Source organism: Diabrotica undecimpunctata, chromosome 3 (genome assembly GCF_040954645.1).
Source record: "Diabrotica undecimpunctata isolate CICGRU chromosome 3, icDiaUnde3, whole genome shotgun sequence".
NCBI lineage: Eukaryota > Metazoa > Arthropoda > Insecta > Coleoptera > Chrysomelidae > Diabrotica > Diabrotica undecimpunctata.
Window position 1 is genome coordinate 136492181 of NC_092805.1, and position 19937 is coordinate 136512117.

Genomic DNA, 19937 nt, shown 5'->3' on the forward strand with positions numbered 1-19937 from the left:
TCTTGTCTAAAGAAGAATTCATGCACTTTCCGTCGAAGTCCTTCTTTAAAATGATATTCTATTTGAAATTTTGGTTTCCCTGGAGCATTACGTGGCATTAATAACTCTGTAAATCGTAGATTTCCCAACACCAAGTGTACTGCTAACTAACTCAACGGTCTCATCAACACTTTCACATAAACGTTTGTCTGTAAATGATTTAAAACAATTAAATATTAATGTTTTTTCATTAACTGTTAGAGGACCAATTTTTCGGCGTTTACACGGCACTTCCAAATTTTCCATAACACTAGTATACACAATAAACTGCACCTTGCAACTGAAGTACCTACTTTTAGTGAACTGTTAAGAATTTTGAATACGCCACTTGGACCTTCCTACAAAATGGAAAAACCCACTATCACATTTTCTGTGGAATAAGTTTAGAAGGTAATTATCTAGTCAATTACTGTCGTAGATTCCTGGAATTAAAGAATTAAATGTTTGATTGTTGAAACCCTTACTTCGTGGAATGCACTCATTTCAGATAAAATAAAACGTTTTATTTTATCTAAAGAATTAAACTTTATTTTGCAAATAGGTAGGTACTTATTAAACTTTTATTGGTTATATATAACCAATAAAATAAACATCTTACATTTCTTGCAAATTCATTAGTACCTGTTAACCTCCATCACTCCGACACTGGCAACCTTATTTTGGGATTAGTAACCCTCACAACTATTGTATTCTATTCTGCTCCAACCTTTATACCTGGTGGTCATACTCAATTTAAAATTGTTTTCCTATATACTTCTGTAAACTTGACAAATATCTGTTTTTCATTCAGTCACCCGTATCAACAGTTTAGGGATTTGCATACATAATTTATTGTTTTATTACTCTCTCATACTTGATAGTTAATATTATTTCCGCCTCATTTCCTATCCTTCTGGTTACTTCCACGTTTGACATTCTTTTAATCCATGATATTCGTAGGATTCTTCTGTAACACCAAAATTCAAAGGCAGCCAACTTATTTAGATAGACTTGTTTTAGTGTCCACGCTTCCAAGCCATAAAGAAGAGTAGAGAACATGTAACATCGAAGCATTCTCAAGCGTAGTTCTAACCTTATATCCCGACAACAAGATCCCGCTTCTAGATCAGATATATTCTTTTCCAATATCTCAATTGTTAAATATAACCTTTCATTTCATATTTCATATAAATAAGTCACATTCTAAAAGGAGTTTGTAGGAATTACTTTTTATTGTAGCTCACTTAGTTGATTTTTTTATTAACTTAGCAGATTAAAATTTGATGGATTATTTCGATTCTTTAATACCACTTAAAAAGTACGTATGTACGTGGATGAGGACAGAATGATTATTTTATTTTGTAATATTGTAAGAGCAGTTAAGACACATTTGAAATATTTTCAACACTAAAATATTTATTGTGATAAGATCTTTCATAAATTCCTTTTCAAAATATCTTTGCGGCTACGTTGTTTACGGCCTGTTGTTATAAAAAAATTTATATTTTTATTCCATTAAAATCAATGCTAAAACATAACATAGCATAGCTATAAAATAGCTTAATTCTTTAATACTCTTCAAGTTTAAATCATAATGTTTTTCTATCAATTTTCTAACATCAACTGTTTTTTCTTGTTTTACTTTTTACTGACTGCACAACTTGCTTCCATCTTGAACGGTTGTCCATAATAGTTGGGTCAGTGGGTAGCCCCATTATTCTTAGCCCCATTGTTCTTAGATCTGAACATATGTTGTCTCTCCATCGCATTTGTAGACGTCCTAAGGGCCTTCTTCCTGTGGGGGCTTCCTCCCATATTAACTTGGCAACGCGGTTATTAGGGAGTCTATGGACATAGCCATCTTAGACGTTGAAATTTAATCTCTTGGACTGTACCGCTCGCTGTATACATCTGCTTGACCTCAGCATTTGTTCTCATTCGTTATTGGTTGCTATTAATGTCGTGATAAGGATCTGAGGATTTTCATCTTAAAACATTTCTCCCACGTCTCACATTTCATCCACGTCTTTTATATATTCTAATCTTTGATGTTCGTGTTAGGCTTTTAGATTTAATAGTATTGTGGAGGGTGTACATACATCTGTTTGCTGCCTGAATTCTTTCTTTAATCTCTTCCGCGATATCGTTATCTGCAGTGATTGTTGCTCCGAGATATTTAAAACTCTCCGCTCTTTCAAAGTTATATGGGTCTATTGTAACATTTTGACCTATTCTATCCCGTCCCTTTTGTCTGTTGATGCACATGTATTTGGATTTCTCTTCGTTTACCCTTAAACCAGTTTTCTTTGCCTCTACCTCCAATTTATTAAAAGTCTTCTTCACATTGGTGACTGTGTTTCCCACAATGTCAATGTCATCTGCGTATGCTAGTAGTATTTTGGCCCATTTACTGTCAGTAATTATGTTTTAAGTTGTGCTGCTCTTACTACTTTCTCCAGGATGATATTAAAGAGAAGACGTAACAGTGCATCTCCTTGTTTCAGGCCACTGCTTATTCCGAAAGATTCGGAGAGTTTGTTACCTATCCGTACTCTGGATCTACAGCTATTTACATATAGCTTAACAAGCTGGATAAGTTTTTTTGGAACTGAAAGTTCTGCCATTGCATTCCACATCTGATCCCTCTTAATGATGTCGTACGCTTGCCAGAAATCTATGAAGAGATTATGGATTCTATTGAATTCCCATCCTTTTTCAAGCAGCTGTCTTAGAGTTAAGATCTGATATATTTGAACTATAATTCGGGAAGATCCCGATATTGGTCAGCTTTTTGTTGAAGGTAAATACTCCAAAATTGTTCTAATGTCCTATACATTCCACTATATTTTACTCGCAGGAAGATCTTTAGAACATAACCCAGCAGGCTTATTGTTCGGTAATCTCTCTCTGCCATTGCACTGTGTTCAATTGTTCTGTCACTTAATAATTTACATTCTGTATGTTTAATATAGAAAGCCAAATCGTCTTTGTAAAACAAAATATTAACTTACTGACTTATATTACTGACAATACCATTTAAAAATCGTCTTTTTTTAAAGTAAAGTATACCATGCGGTCCATATGTATGGAATAAATTCATTTTTAGCGTTATTATGTATTATCTGACAAAAAACCTGAAACAGGTCGATTTTTATTCTTAAATTGACAATTTACAGTATGAAAATATTATCTCCTTCCAGCACCCCCTTTAAATTATAAGAACCCCCTCGAAAATTTTAAATAACAAAGGGAGTCGTGTGGCACCTTGTTAGAAAGGGATTTTAGTCCTCTGTTCAGCAATATAAACTTTTTTCAGTTTGTGCAATCATAACTGAGAAAATTGATTTTTACAATTAAATTAAATGTTCAACTTGACGACCATTATTCACTTCTTGACAATAACCGAGGCGATTTTGGAATTCTCGTGCAACTTTTTGTATGTCCTCGAAGGTTATTTTGTTAGTTTCTATCGTTATCCTAACTTTTAAATCAGCAATATTGCCGGGTCTTTTAAAATATACTTTAGAAATAATCAGGTATTTTCGAATCTGTTCTGCTAAACATTAGGAAAAAAACCTTTGAAGATAATAAAATATTAGTTAAAAAGATAAATAAACAATTTATATGAATCTAGTAGGCTGCTGCCATTTAGGTATGTAAAGTTACTAAAAGACGTCAGTATAATATTTGTGCGCGTATTAAATTTAATTATGGCTCATTTGTCCGAGACTCAAAGAATAGACAATTTAATTTTGATTGGTTTTGGTAATAAAACAAGAACTCAAAAGGAGGTTTGTGAAATGTTTAATAATAAATACCCTGGTCAACAAGTTTCGCAGTCTACAGTTAGAAAAATTGAACAGAAGTTTCGTTATACTGGACATGTAAAAAATATTGAAAAACCAGGTAGAAATGTTAAATTTACTGATGAAAAAAAGTTGGATGTACTTCTAGAGATTGAGGAAAATCCGCATAAGACAACTCGAAAACTGGCCGCCGTCAATGATGTAAGTAAATCATCTATTTTGAGAGTTTTGCATAAAGAAAAATACCACCCTTACAAAGTTCAGTTGGTTCAGGAGTTAAATGAAGATGATCCCGATAGAAGGCAAGAATTCTGTGAAATAATCATGGACAGAATGAACGCAGATTTGCAGTTCATAAACAAAATAGTTTTTTCTGATGAAGCGACGTTTAATTTAAACGGAACGGTTAACAAACTCGGAGAAAATCCTCAGTTGTGAGACTCACGCAATATCCTAAAAAAATTAACATTTGGGCTGGTATCATTAACAATAAAATATTGGTCCTTTTTTTTTGGGGGTACAGTTGATGGTGAGGTTTATCTAGATTTTTTTATTAACTTTTTAGTGCCTACATTACGAAGATTTTTTTCTGATGTCAATCATACAAATGAGATTATTACCAACAAGACAGAGCCATCCGCATTTTACACGTATAGTTATAAATTATTTAAACGAGGTTTTTTCCAATAGGTGGATTGGAAGACGTGGAAAGATCGAATGGCCGGCTAGATCTCAGATTTGACTCCCCTCGATTACTTCTTATGGAGTTGTTTAAAATCTAAAGTATATTTTAATAGACCAAACAGCATTGCTGTATTTAAAAGTTAGGATAACGGAAGAAATTAACAAAATAACCCCCGAGGTCGTACAAAATGTCGTGCGAGAATTCCAAAATCGCCTCGGCTATTGTCAAAAAGTGAAGGGTGGTCATTTTGAACAATAAATTTAATTGTAAAGTACATTGAAAAATACATTCTAAATATTATGTGACATTATTATCCTCATTCAACCTAAAGTTTTATGATAGAGACATTATCAAAATTTTACATCTCAGAAATCAATTTTCTCAGTTATGATTACACAAACTCAAAAAACTTTATATTTCTGAACAGAGCACTAAAATCCCTTTCTAACAAGGTGCCACTCGACCCCCTTTGTTATTTAAAATTTTTGAGGGGGTGCTTATAATTCAAAGGGTGTGCTGGAAGGGGATAATATTTTCATACTGTAAATTGTCAATTTAAGAATAAAAATCGACATGTTTCAGGTTTTTTCAGATAGTACATAATAACGCCAAAAATGAATTTATTCCATACATATGGACCGCATGGTATAATATAATAACATGTCGACTCTATCATTATAAGTGAGATAGATAAAATTAAATAATTATTAGAACAATGTCGTTTTCAACGTAACAAAATAGTTTGTTTTAATTTTTCAAAACAGCTTCTGACTTGTAAACTTTCAAAATAAGAAATTCCAATTAAAAAATTGTATTATTTTTTACTAATTTTCATTATATTATTATTTCACAAGTAGAATGACATACATAAAATAGTTATTTAACCAACAAGTGTATTAATAAGGGCGATTAAGAATTGAGATATTTTAACGCGTGAGCGAAGCGAGCGCGTTAATGTTGGAGATTGTTAATCGCCATTTTAATTCACGAGTTCGTTACAAAACTTTTCCGTTGACCGTACTTTTCAGAAATTAAGATATCTTAGTTTAAATATTTATTTTCTTAACGACAAACAACAATTTTTTCAGCTTTCATTGACTTTATTCAAAGTTGCCTTAGTGGTAGTTTTATTATAGTAAACATTAATATTCGAAATGGTGCAATTACTGAAATTAAAGAAAGATATTGATAAATGATTATCTGCTGTATAGCATTTTGACAAATTTATATTTAAGTCTTCTTGGACCTCTGTAAATTCTGTGATAGAAGAAGTTAAATTCTGGTGGAGTTAAATTAAACTCTTCGTCAATATCCACCCTTTGATTTTTCAAATACACAGAATTTTAAACAATAAAGTAAATAATGACATACAATGACAGATAGTACTAACAGCGGCTACTTCATTTTAAATTATTTTTTTAGTGGGGATATAAATAGGTATATGTTTGGTTGCCTACACCACAGGTCACTGCCAATCACAGAGCGTTTAATTAATTTATGCAAGCAATGTATGTTGTGTTGCCTATAATAAAATCGTTCATTAATAGAAAATCATTCATTAATAGGGGTCATTAATCAATGATTTTGAGGGTGTTAAAATTGATCATAAATAGACGGTCGACGGAAAACAATATTTAATACATTTTTGTACTGCTTTAATATATTATTTTGTTAATTTATTGAGTAACCCACTTTTAGAAGAGGAACGTACGTTACTGGTGTGAATCATGCTTTTTCTAAAATGGTACATTCAGAGGTTAACTGTTGGCAATTGAGCAATTGTAGCGAAAATTATAAAATAAGTTATGAGAAGCATTTAAACACGGAGTATTGAAAATGATAGGCAATAACACTGTCTACTATAGCAAGTATCTAATATATTAATTTTTTTTTTTATAAAATTTTAATCGATTTAATCCTTGTAGACCTTTTCAGTAATTATTTTGTATGAGATCTGATTTTTTTAGTTCTTCCACAATTTTCACAAATATTGCTGCCTTCTTTTATTGTTAGCGTATGCAACCTCCTTTGACTTTAGCACTAAAACAGTGAAAATACTGAAACACTTCGATGTATATACTAAAGTAGATGCATTCTAACGATACAGTCTGTCATTTGTTAAACCACCCTTTTAGTTTTACTACCCCTAAATTTTATATAGGTAATATTCTATATATGGTATATCATTAGATATGCATTTCAATCGAGTATTCAGGCATCCATAATTTTCTTTTGAAATCAATTTTAAAAATTGAATTTTTGAATATTGAATATTTAATAAACACTCAAAAAAAATTAAAGGCAACTCCTATGTTTCGCTAATTTGTAAAAGTTTTTTTTGATCGCATCAAAAACCCATTAAAACTAATTTTGCAATAATAATAGTATATTAAATCGTAAATAAAATAAATCAATCAATGGAATTTATAGTCCATAAACAGTTTACTTATTCCATTAGTAATAAGTAATTAAAATAAATTATAAGGTAATTATATATATATATATATATATATATATATATATATATATATATATATATATATATTTCGCTTCAAAAATGTAAGAAGAGTATATATATATATATATATATATATATATATATATATATATATATTTCAAATTATTTTTTCGACCGTACTGTTTTAAATATTGATTTAGAGTATCAGCAATCGGTCATATGACCGATTGCTGATACTCTAAATCAATATATATATATATATATATATATATATATATATATATATATATATATAGTAAACTCTTAAATATTGGGGAAATCTGCAAGAAATACTCTAATGTGTATCAATTGTTTCGCCGAACGTTTTCGCCAAAGAGAATTAATTTGGCTTCTTCAGGGCTGAAAGAGAATAAATTATAATTAGCTACCATATATTATCTATTAAAACATTATTGATCTTACCGTAACTTAGAATTGTAGAGTTAGAATATTAAAAAACTTCATTATAATGAAGTTGTCAGCGCTTGCGTTCTGGCTTAAACAGAACCTCACTTTTAACTATTTAAAATCAAAAATTTAGTTATTGCCGACATTTCAAAGAATTACCTCCTTTTAAATGTAGTTGCATTGGGTTTTTCGATTAACCTTGGGTAAGCCTTTACGTGTCAAGTTCGAAGCTACCATACATTTCAATTCTTATAAAAAACTTTTTTTGCACATAGTAACAAAAAACACCACTATGTTACTAGCAAAGTTTTTTAATATTCTAACTCTACAATTCTAAGTTACGGTAAGATCAATAATGTTTTAATAGATAATATATGGTAGCTAATTATAATTTATTCTCTTTCAGCCCTGAAGAAGCCAAATTAATTCTCTTTGGCGAAAACGTTCGGCGAAACAATTGATACACATTAGAGTATTTCTTGCAGATTTCCCCAATATTTAAGAGTTTACTATTTAACTAATCTGCAAAGATTATATATATATATATATATATATATATATATATATATATATATATATATATTACAGGATCCAACTTGTAAAAACAATACCGTTCTCCTCCGCTAATCCTCCCGGTCCAAGGCATGCTCCTCCTCCAAACGTCTCGATTCCGTCGGTGTAATTCCTTCAATCCATCGATTTCTACCTTTTTTTCTTCTTCCAGGAGGCTTCCATCTGTGAAGTTTGTGGGGCCAACGTTTGTCAGGCATTCTCAATAGGTGTCCAAACGATTTTAAACCTCTTCTTTCTATTCTGTCAATGACCGTTTCTGTAGCATTCATGTTATTTCTTATAGATTCATTGGTCTTCTTTTCCAGCCTTGATGTTCTAGTACTTCTTCTCAAATAATCCATTTCAACTGCCAACAATCTTCTCTTCAGGTCTGCATGTGCAGACATAAGAAGTGTTCTTAACAAATTTTAGATTCCCTACATCTGAACTGACTGGTTACTCATTCTCGGAAGCAAAATAACAACACACATAAGAGATATAATTGGAGAAAAATAGTCATACAAATTATATGACACCTCTAGAAAGAGATATCTGAAATGTATGGCCAGAAATTTTAAAGCAACTTAATAATTAAAAACAATGACTTTAATTCATTAAAACAGTCTAATATTTCTTTCCATTCATTATAACTTCTTCAATCAGATAACGAAATTGAGCAGAAGTTTCTAATAAATATCTCTCAAAACTTCTGTCCCATACTTTTATCTATATAAAGACTTATAGAAATTTATTAGATCCTTTGGTTACGATTTCCATAATCTAAATAAAATTGTGTCGCTCAAAAAATCAATTACAGTTTACGAGAGCCGCCTCGTCTAAAATCTTGATTGTGCCATCGCGACGTTTATATACGCCCGAAGGAAAATGGTCGGCATTGATGGACCTTTGAAACCGACATTTTTCGGCATAAAATCCGGCATGATTTTTTATTAGATTTAAATCCTATTTCCATTTTTACGGTTGTTTGATTTCGTCTTTGGCAATTTTTCGAGAGAAAGTTGAAGGAACTCTCAGTGATCGCTTCAACATTCGAGAAGAAAGATTTTTTTATAAATCTGCTATGATTGCGGTAAACAACTGCATATAAGCTTTCCCTCGAAATCGCCTAGAGGATTTTGTACGATTTTTCAGAAACGGCTGCAGGAGATGTAGCATAGTATAATGCAATATATACAAATGGACTTTTACGAGATAAGAAATGAGAAAGAAATTTTCCTTAAATCTTCATAAAATTCTTACATCAATGTGATATAAATAAGAGATGTGAATTGTAATTAGACAACGAAAAACATATTATCTCAGATATACTTACAAAGGCCAAAAGCGCAAATTTATTTTATGTTTTCTCTAATCTATTGCATAAAAACTTGCTGGTCTGATTGTAAAACGTGGAATAAAAGTGCCGATTTCATTATTAGTGGTAACAACTGACGCATATACACAAAATTAAACAGAGCTATCTATTATATTAATCGGTAGTAAAAAAGTCATTTTGAATGACGTAAAATTTTTTATTGTTTAACAATGTCACTGAAAAGTTTGGTTAGACCAATATTTTCCAGGTAGACGCGGATGGAAATAAAACAAATTGTAAGTACCAAACGGCCGAGATAGAAGTACCCCCGCCAAGCCTGGAAGAAATTATCACGGCGATAGAAACCCTAAAAAATGACAAATCCCCGGGACTATATTGATGCAAAACTGATTAAAAAAGGAGGGCATGAACTTAGAACGAAAATACACCAATTAATGAAAGAAGCCTGGGAACAAGAAATAATGCCAAAAGAATGGAGTGGCTGTATTATCGTGCCAATACATAAAAAAGGCAGAAAGGATACATGTGGCAACTACAGGGGAATCTCACTAATCGGTACTACATATAAGATATTAGCTTCAGTTGTACTAAAACGATTACTGCCGTATACAGAGGAAATTATTGGCGATTACCAATGCGGCTTTAGGCCTGGAAGATCAACAATCGATCAAATATTTACTATCAGACAAATGCTAGAAAAGTATTGGGAATATAATAAAGAAGTACACCAGATCTTCATAGATTTCAAACAAGCATATGATTCCATAGATCGCTTAAAACTGTGGAGTGCAATGATGGAGTTAGGCGTACCAAAGAAGCTAACCATGATTGCGCGAATGTGTGTCAACAATTCCTTTGCACAAATTAGAATAGGAGGCAAAACTTCAAAGGCTTTCGGCATAAGCACCGGACTCAGACAGGGAGACCCGCTGTCCCCATTACTATTTAACCTAGCATTGGAATATGCAATGCTAAAAATCTATACCAGAGTCAAACCAGACATAACTGCCAGAGGAGCATTTGCAGATGATGTAGATGCAGTAGCACAGACAACACTGGAAGTTAAGGATATAGTATCGAACTTTGAAGAAAGTAGAAAGTGTAGGCCTGAAAATAAACGAAGAAAAAACTAAATACATGGTCGTATCAAAAAAGGAACGACAGCGAATAAGACAAAACATTACCATAAACGATCATAATTTTGAGGTGGTCAAAGAATTCCAATACCTAGGAGCAACAATTACCAGTGAAAACACAGGAGAACGGGAAGTTGAAATACGAATACTGGCGGGGAATAAATCATTCTTTGCCATTCAACATCTAATGAGGTCAAAGCTTTTCTCAAGGCGTGCCAAAATCCAAATGTACAAAACCATAATACGACCAGCAGTGACATATGGAAGTGAAACATGGACATTGAGAAAGAAAGAAATCAATAAGCTATTAGTATGGGAACGCAAAATCCTGCGAATTATATATGGTCCTTGCAGGGACAGCGTGACAAATGAATGGAGGAGCAGATACAACAATGAAATAGAGACTCTCTTCGGGAAGGAAACATCGTAAGATACATAAAAGTCAATAGATTAAGATGGGCAGGCCACGTGGTACGGAGTGATGACGACAGACTGATTAGCAATGTGTTTTGGGAAAGACCAGATGGTAGAAGATCGACAGGAAGGCCTAGAAAAAGGTGGAAAGACGCAGTCAGGGAAGACCTGGAGAAGATGGAAGTAAGGCCATGGGAAATAATAGCACAGGATCGGAATCAATGGAAGACAATAGTAAACGGGGCAAAAACTCACGAAGAGTTGTAAAAGCCAATGATGATGATGAATATTTTTAACAATTTTTTGGGAAATATTTAGTAAATATTGTATTCACCACAGCAATTATAAACAAATATTGTTTTACTCTAAACAGCTAGTCGAACACATAGCCGGAGATTCAATATATTAGTTTTTTGATGACAGAATAATAAGCAAAAACTCTGAAATCCCATGGCCAGTTATATATTTAATTCATATTTAAACATTAAATTAATTAATATTTAGGAAATTTATAACTGATTATTTCCTGATTCTTTAATTATTTTACGTGAAAAATCATGAGATTTGTAGAGGATTGAAATCTGTATTTAAAATACATTTGTTATTTGTAAAAGTTAGGCCACACGTCGTGCAGAATGTGTATAACAAGTTGTATTTGGTTACAATGAAGTTAGATATTAATATTATTTGAATTGTCAATATTTTTATTTTATGATTTATTATTTAAAAAATCCACAAGGAAAATAAATTCCTGCAGCTGGCTGTATACCATGTATCACAAAAAGAGGTTTAATTCTTTGTAAGTAGGTATACTTAAAAAACCCTTAAAAGGGCTACATCAAAATAACAAACGTTTTCGGAATAATAATTCCATCATCAGGTTAAAAGCAGGTTAACATGCCTGAGCCACCAAAATATTAGTGTAAAACCCTTTACAGAAGTTAAAGTTGCCAAAAAATGTACATATTGTTGTTAAAAATGAATGATGTTTAATATTTTATTAGATTTAACTTCAGGCAACATATAACCATGGCTCACGTGAGTACCAGCGTCCGGAGGATAGACCTCTTCAAACAGACTTCAGCTGTTAACTGAAGAGTTACCTTCGACATGAAGTCTTCTCATAAAGAAAATATCGTCCGCTTCATCTTCCAATCAAAATACCGTCGTCAGAAAACTTCGCTTCAACTCCCACTTAAACCAGGTCATCATCGACGGTATAAATAATTCGTCAGCTGTCCCCAGTAGCAGAAGTGTAGCAGGTAGTGAACAGTCTAGTAGTGTCTGAAGGCTCAGGAGACTGAGACCTCAGAAGCCCTAAACAAGACATAGAAGGAAAAAAACGAAAATAATAGTGCTGATGAAGTTACCAAAAGGAGAGCTTTTCCAATTACAAACTATATATTATTTAAAAATGGTGTTTAGTAAGAAATCTAGAGAGTCAAATCACAAGTTAATTTTATAATAATTTATGATTTACTTTCATCGGGAAACTATTTAAAAATTTGTATATTTAAGAAAATGTACCATAATAAAAACAACACATAGGTAATATCCGTTGCAGAATCCAGATACAGAAACAAAAGCTTCACAATAATGATTCCCATACAAGAATCTCCCATACAACATATACATGAGAATAATGTTTAAACCACATGAGCTTGTACGATTCTGTTAATATTTTTATCAGCAATTATTAACAATCTTGCGAAGAAATAATTTCGCTGAAGCTTTCTCATCTTCCGTAATGCACTTTTATAGTAAAACCGTGTTTTTAAGATAATTCCTTCTCATAAATTACTTATAGAATATACAAAATTTGTATATAATTTCGCATGCAAAAATCTGCAGGTACACATATAGTAAATATACATTTTCATGAATAATAATAACTCGAATGTAAATATTAGTGAACAAACTTACCGTGTTAGAGGTTGATTAATTTACTTAGAATTTACATGTTTTGGTCGAGTAATCTGAAAAGAAAAATATGATATATAGTTGTTCAGTGAATTTAAAAGTGATGTGATATGTAGGAAATATAAAAACATATTGATTTTTTTATTAAAGTGATAGTAATACTCGTAAAATATTGCTACGATAAAGTGCCTTCGCGGCTGGTGTTCTGTAATGATACATTATATTCGGGGTTTATAGGTCGCGGTTTGGAATTATTTCTGCGGCGTAATACATTGTTCAGGTCGATCATTCTTGATCATATCCCAGAGTAAAGCAGCCTTAACGAATTACATGAAAGTATCAACGAATTTAGAAGAAGACTTTTTGGGAAAATTGACAACGTGACTAGGTGAGCGTAGGCGCAAAATTTCGGGCCAATGCTTTTTAAATGCATTCATTTTTTTCGAATCCTAAAAAAACTAATAAGTATTTTTCAAAAATTTAAACGCAGAATAAGAGAATACATTATTACTGAGGGCCGAAAGTCCCTGAAAGCTTCTATAATGTTGATTTTAATAAGTTACAGGGGTGAAAAAGAAAGACAAAATTTAGTGTGATTTTTAATTTTAAATATCTCATTCAAAAAAACTTTTAGTTTATTCTAAGGGACTTTCGGCCCTCGGTAATAATGTAGTCTTTCATTCTCCGTTTAAATTTTTCAAAAGTATTTGTTAGTTTTTTCAGGATTCGAAAAATATGATTGTATTTAAAAAGCATTGGCCGGAAATTTTGCGCCTACGCTCTTTTGTTAGTGAACTTTCTGTCGCCAGGATGCCTTTCTTTGTACAAATCGTTAGATGCGACTGAAATCGTTATTATTGTCCTTAGAAAAATTCTAAGAGCGTGACCAATTGCATTACCAAATTAACGAACTATACTTTTTAAATTTGACTGCAATTAATTTTTTGTTTGAAAAGCAGCTGCTTACGTGGTATAATGAAGTACCATCAGAAGAATAAAAGATGGGCCATAGAGACGGGCCTTATTGAAGATGCCAATTCTGATGATGTGGAGAAAACTACATACTTTGAATAATCTTTTCGTTAGTGAGAATGAGCCTGGATATGTCAAGCCGCGTATCTTGATTTTGTTGGAAAAAATAAATATTGTGACTACCACAATACTAGTAGGTCCATCGCTTGAAGTGCAAAAACAATTTAAGATTGTTGGAAATTGTTTTTCTCCCAATGATAATAATGAAGACATAGTAAGGTACACGAATAAAAGATTAAAATTAATGCGACCATCTTTTCAGCGATCAAGGTATTGTCTTCCTACGGACTTTGATGAAATCAACTTCTTTATTAGTCTTCTGTATATGGCGGGAGTATTACGAAGTAATCATCAACAGACTTCCGAAGTATGGTCTATTCATGAAACAGCAACTAAATTTACTGAAGTGATGTCTCAAAATCGTTTTTATACTTTGTGAAGTGCTAATAAGTTTGATGACAGCACTAGTAAAAAAAACGAGCTGAATTAACAACTACTAAAATTCAACCAGCTCAGAAATTGTAGCCCAATGCCCAAGTAGTGCCCACTAAGGAAAAATAAGTTTACACAATACTAGAATATTTGCAAGGAGCATGCTTCTACGACAACATATGTATGCTATGAATGCCCAAATAGGCCGGTAAGGGAAAAAGCTGAAAAATATTATACAGGTTTTTAAAGGTTCTAAAAGGTATGATGTGCGAAAATCTGAAGGGATAACTACAGGAAAATTTTAAATGAAAAGCTGACAAGAATTGATAAAAATTTAAGAATAGAAGAACACTGAACCAAATGCAAGAAAGCTATCCATACAGCGGCTAAAGGCTTTTTAAAGCCTAACCAGGCTAAAATAAAATAAACGGATATTGGTTTGACGAAGAATATAGATCCATTAACCAACAGAAAAATGAAGCATTTAAGAGACTTCAGCAGCGCAGAACGAGATCAAACCTGGAAGACTATGAAAATCTTAGACGAGAAGAAGAAAGGACGTTTAGAAGGAAAAAAAAAGAGCCATACGAAAACGCTCTAAACGAGATTGTTAACCACCACAATAGAAAAGACTCGCGAAAATTCTACCAGAAGATAAACAGCTTCAGAAAAGAATTCAAACAAATTCAAAAGACAAAGAACAGATACTAAACAGGTGGGCGAATCATTTTGAAGAACTGCTTAGCGATAGTCGTGAAGAAGACCAAATAGAAATTACTTTGCCTGAAATTGATGAAAACACTTAAGAGCCGCCCCCCACCGAAGAAGTAAATTAGAGAAGCCATTTTAAAACTGAAAAATAACAAAGCCCCTGGTTTAGACAATCTTCCTACCGAACTTTTTAAAAACGGTGGTGATACCCTTTTTAAACACATGCATAAATTAGTAACAGAAATCTGGCAACGGAAGGAAACGCCCACGGACTGGAAATTAGGTGTAATGCACCCACTTCACAAAAAGGGAAATATGATGGTGTGTGATTATTATAGAGGCATCACCCTAGTTAACGTGGCATATAAGGTATTGTCCAACGTATTGTACAGAAGATTGATCCTCTATGCTGAACAAATAGTTGGGAACTACCAGTGCGGTTTCCGACCCAATAAATCAACAACGGATCAAATCTTCACAGTCAGGCAGATTCTGGAGAAAACGCTTAAGTTAGGAGTCGACACCCACCACATATTCGTGGATTTCAAAGCCGCATACGACTCAGTCAACAGATAAAAACTTTTACAGGCTATGGTGGAATTTCAAATACCACTTCATCTTGTTCAACTAACGGAACTTACACTTACAGGCGTAGAGAGTGTAGTCAGAATCCAAAACGACTTTTGAAGCTTCCATTGTAAAAATGGACTGAGACAGGGAGATGGACTGTCATGTCTCTTATTTAACCTTGCACTAAAAAAAGTAATTCGAGAGTGCCATATTAATACGAATGGCACCATCTTTAATAAATCTGTACAAGTGGTCGGATATGCAGATGACATAGACATTATTGCTAGGTCCACAGAATCTCTGATCGAAGCATTTCGATCACTAAGGGTGTCTGCACTGAGAATGGGATTAAAAATAAACGCATAGAAAACCAAGTATATGTATTGTACTAGATCAGGCAACCAGATACCTAGACTATTAATTGATGATCTGGAACTGGAAGGTGTGGACACCTTCGTCTACCTGGACTCGCTGCTGACCAAAGGCAACAATGTCAGCGAAGAACTTAAAAGAAGAATAGTGCTTGTCAATAAGTGCTATTATGGCTTGAGGAAACAGATGGCCCCAAAATTAGAACCTTAAGAAATTAAAGTTACCATATATAAAACACCAATAAGGCCAGTGTTAACATACGGGTCAGAAACATGGTTACTTACACAGAACGACCAGGAATTGCTGAAACGTTTCGAGAGAAAAATTCTAAGAAAAATATATGGAGGAGTCCAAAAACAGGGTTTGTGGCGTTGGCGCTACAACTTTGAGTTATACAGAAGTTTTGGGGAACCTGACGTTGTAAAATGTATTAAATTAGCACGCCTTCGATGAATAGGACATGTAATTAAGCGAGATGAAGATGCAACGATCAGAAAAATTTTCGACCGAAGAGGACCAGTGGGAAGACGAGCCAGAGGAAGACCAAAACTTAGGTATCAAGATAACATAGAGGATGATCTAAAATCCATCGGAGTTAAAGCGTGGACAAGAGTTGACAGAGACAGGGGCGAATGGAAGATTGTTCTGAAGAAGGCTTTGTCTCATAACGAGCTGTAATGCCACTGATGATGATGAAAAGGTTTTTAAGGGATAGTTGATGACAAATCCTTAAAGATGTACAGCTGATTTTGCTTTGTTTTTTAACAATTATAAATATTGAAAAAATTGATTTTTGCCTATAAAACATCATTCTTATAAATTTTAGATAAAACTAATTTAAACAAAAGTTGTAGACCTTTAAGTTCTTTAATTTGCGACTAACCTAATTAAATACATGAACAATTAATTTTTTCAAGTCGAGTCAATTTTTTCTTATAATCATATTTCCATTGTTTAATAACATTAAGAGCTGAAAATTGAACAGATTATAAACAAAGATCTAAATTTAATTCATTCTTATTCATTTTTTAGATGACATATGCCGAGAAAATGTAAAAAAAACCCATTAAAGTGATAGTACTCGTAAAATACCGCCTGTCTGAGCTCCGTTTTTTTTTCGAATGGAATTTCTAATTGAAGTGCGCTAACAAGATTTGAAATATTTTGGTTTCTACTCGAAAAAACTTGGTTTTTTTTGTATTTGTGGTAGCCCGATAAAATAATAAGAACTGTACTATTTTCACCTCCCGGAAAAATCGGAATATCCTGTAAAAATCAATTAGTCAAATTTCTTCATAAAAAAGTTGACTTTTACTATTATTTCGTAAGAAATATTTAAGAAAGATTCGTTTCAAAATTCATTTTGCATTTATTCAGAGAGTGTAAAAACTTCTTAAAAAAAGTTGTTTCATATTTAAATTTAAATAAACACATTTGGGGTATTAATTTATAAATAACATGCTATATTTATATAAATAATAAACATTACTTATCAAAATTTAAATATTTATTACGAAATATTAGTAAAATTCAATCTTTTTAATGGAAAAATTTATTTACTTCTTTTTCTGGGATTTTCCTATTTTTCTAAAGCTAAAAGTACAAAAGTTCTTTTTATTTTCTCGAGCTACCCCAGTTTAAAAGAAAATAAATATTCTGCGTGCCGTAGTAGGCTAGATATTTCAAATTTTTTCAGCGCGCTTCAATTTGAAGTTCCATTCTAAAAACATCGGGCTCGACAGTTCTCCCCTCCACTTTAACGTGGCGAGTACCACCATTTAAACGGGTAACTTTTTACACCTTCCCTGCTTATGCCATCTATAAATTAGAAAATCTAGATCTTCACTTATAATCTGTTCAATTTTCAGCTCTTAATGATAATAAACAATAGAAATATGATTTTAAAGAAAAAATGCTATATTGGTTCCTATTAAAATATATTCATAGCGACTAGTATTCAAAATGTGGGTGAGGCCACAAATATTACGAACCCTTAGACTTCCCACACCACCAACTTGTAAGCTATGAGCTAAGTGGGCATACGACGTAAGCTAAAATTATAAAAAAGCAGAAAATGACATATATGTTGATCAATGAGACACAGCAGATATACATTTGTACAAATCCAATAACGGGTAAAATTAAAGGAAAGGGCACAAAGTGCTTATGACTAAGAAATGTCCGAGATTGCAACGGTTTGGATTCAAATGCTGTATTAATTAAGTCACCAAAGAGAGAAGAAAGTTGACAAAATTGCTAACGATTTTGTGTTTTCTTAGATTTATTACTCATCCATTTCAAAGCATTTTGTTTATTGTCGTACATTCCTTTTTTTACAGCCCTTCTTTTATTTCTACATCCTGTACGAATTGTACTGTTCTATTGCCAATATACGGTACCAAATTGTTGATTTTTATTATATTGATAATTTCACAATTATTTTAATACGAATGCAGCTCGTAATTTATGGTCTGACATTAAAAACACCTGAAGGTAATTTAATTAATTGTGGGTTAACATGTTGTGCAGGATATAATTTCCACATAATCGCAAGCCATATTTCATGTATCTAACTTTAGTAATTTATGAGTGCCATTAGGGCATATGATTTTTTGGAGATCGATGTGTGTTCGGACTGTTATACATGTTTTTATTTATTTTCTATTTAATATTGACTTTGAGTGCTTCAAAACTTCAGTTTAATAGATAGTGATATAATTTTGACAGTCTAGTGATACTGTATTAAAGAAGAAAAAATATATACTAACCAAAATTTACAAGAAGGACGAAAATTTACAAAAAATTTGTAAAACCGTCTTCTACTAATGGTATGTCTGATGCTTTTTCCGACTTGTAGATATACGATTTTTGTAATATTCATGGCGTAACTTCCTCATCACACTGCTTAAATCCTTTTCTTCTGAAGTAACCATTATGGGGTCGTCTTCGAACTTGTGAACAAAATCATCTGACCACTCATTATTTTGTTGTTTGGCTTTACTAGAACGATCAGCAGAACACTTTTTTCATTTTTTTTTTGCTTAAATTCTTATTTTGCATATTTTGTTGATTGTACCTTTAGCAGTTTACCACTATTTCATCTCGTGCAAGAAGACGTTAAATTTTTACGTGATTTCAAAGCAAAATTTTTATTGAGCATGGATATTCCGAAACATAGCTGAAAATTAATCTGTAAAGAAAATACCTTTAATTGGAGAGAATCTAAGTTACTTTAGCACACACAAGAAGACCAGGATAAGAACGACGTAGAGCTATTTCTTAAAGAGATGATTTTTTTTTGAAATGAAATGAAATGAAATTTGTTTGCTCCCTAATTTTCTGGGAACAAGAACTTCTACCAGGAGTAGTGTAAATGATTTGAATATTTCAAATCATACAGTTAGGAGCAGATTTGTTACTAATGCATGATAATGTTTGGTCCGACGTGGCTGCTGATATTAATAAAGTGGTAATTGCAACTTTAAACTGGCCTTCTTGCTGCCCCGACATGAAATCTGCTCATGAGCAATGAGAAAACATACCACAGCTAACCTCCAAAAATTTAATAAGAGGAATGCAGAGAAGAGTTGAAGCTATTCTTGTGTCTAGATCTGACAACACTCGATATTAGAAATATAGTCTGGTGACTGGGTCTATTGCATTTTTGGTTTATGAAACAAAAAACCTATGACTTTAACCTACTTTTATAAGATAAAAAGCAGTTTTTCGATTGTCAGTTTATTTTTCGATTGTCAGTTTATTTTTCGATTGTCAGTTAAAAGTATATTTTAAAACCAGGTATTATGATTTTGTCCAAAGGAGAATTTTGGCCATACTGTTTGTGTATGCAAAACTTATTGAGGTCGCTGGTTTGATATTAAAAAATAAGTATTACAAATAATAATATAATTAAATGCAATGGCGTAACTCTACACAAATATAAGAAAAAGGAATTTCTTTAAATTACCACTAACCTCGGAAATTCAATTATAGCTGGGTCACGAAAGGATCTTGGCTCGGCTTTTTGGTAAAAAACGTAGGGCCGTAG

The 19937-nt window shown here is 32.4% G+C and overlaps 1 protein-coding gene across 4 annotated transcripts in view; it reads right to left on the bottom strand.

The window, feature by feature from the left end:
- Positions 1 to 19937, bottom strand: part of LOC140437463 (uncharacterized) — a 519890-nt gene that overhangs the window by 230592 nt on the left and 269361 nt on the right. For 3 of the 4 annotated variants that reach the window (XM_072527009.1, XM_072527006.1, XM_072527007.1), the window contains exon 2: positions 12776 to 12828. The exons of the other annotated variant lie outside the window; for it this stretch is intronic. The gene's annotated coding sequence lies outside the window, so the exon portion shown is untranslated. The remainder of the gene's footprint in view (positions 1 to 12775; positions 12829 to 19937) is intronic. 4 annotated transcript variants of the gene reach the window in all.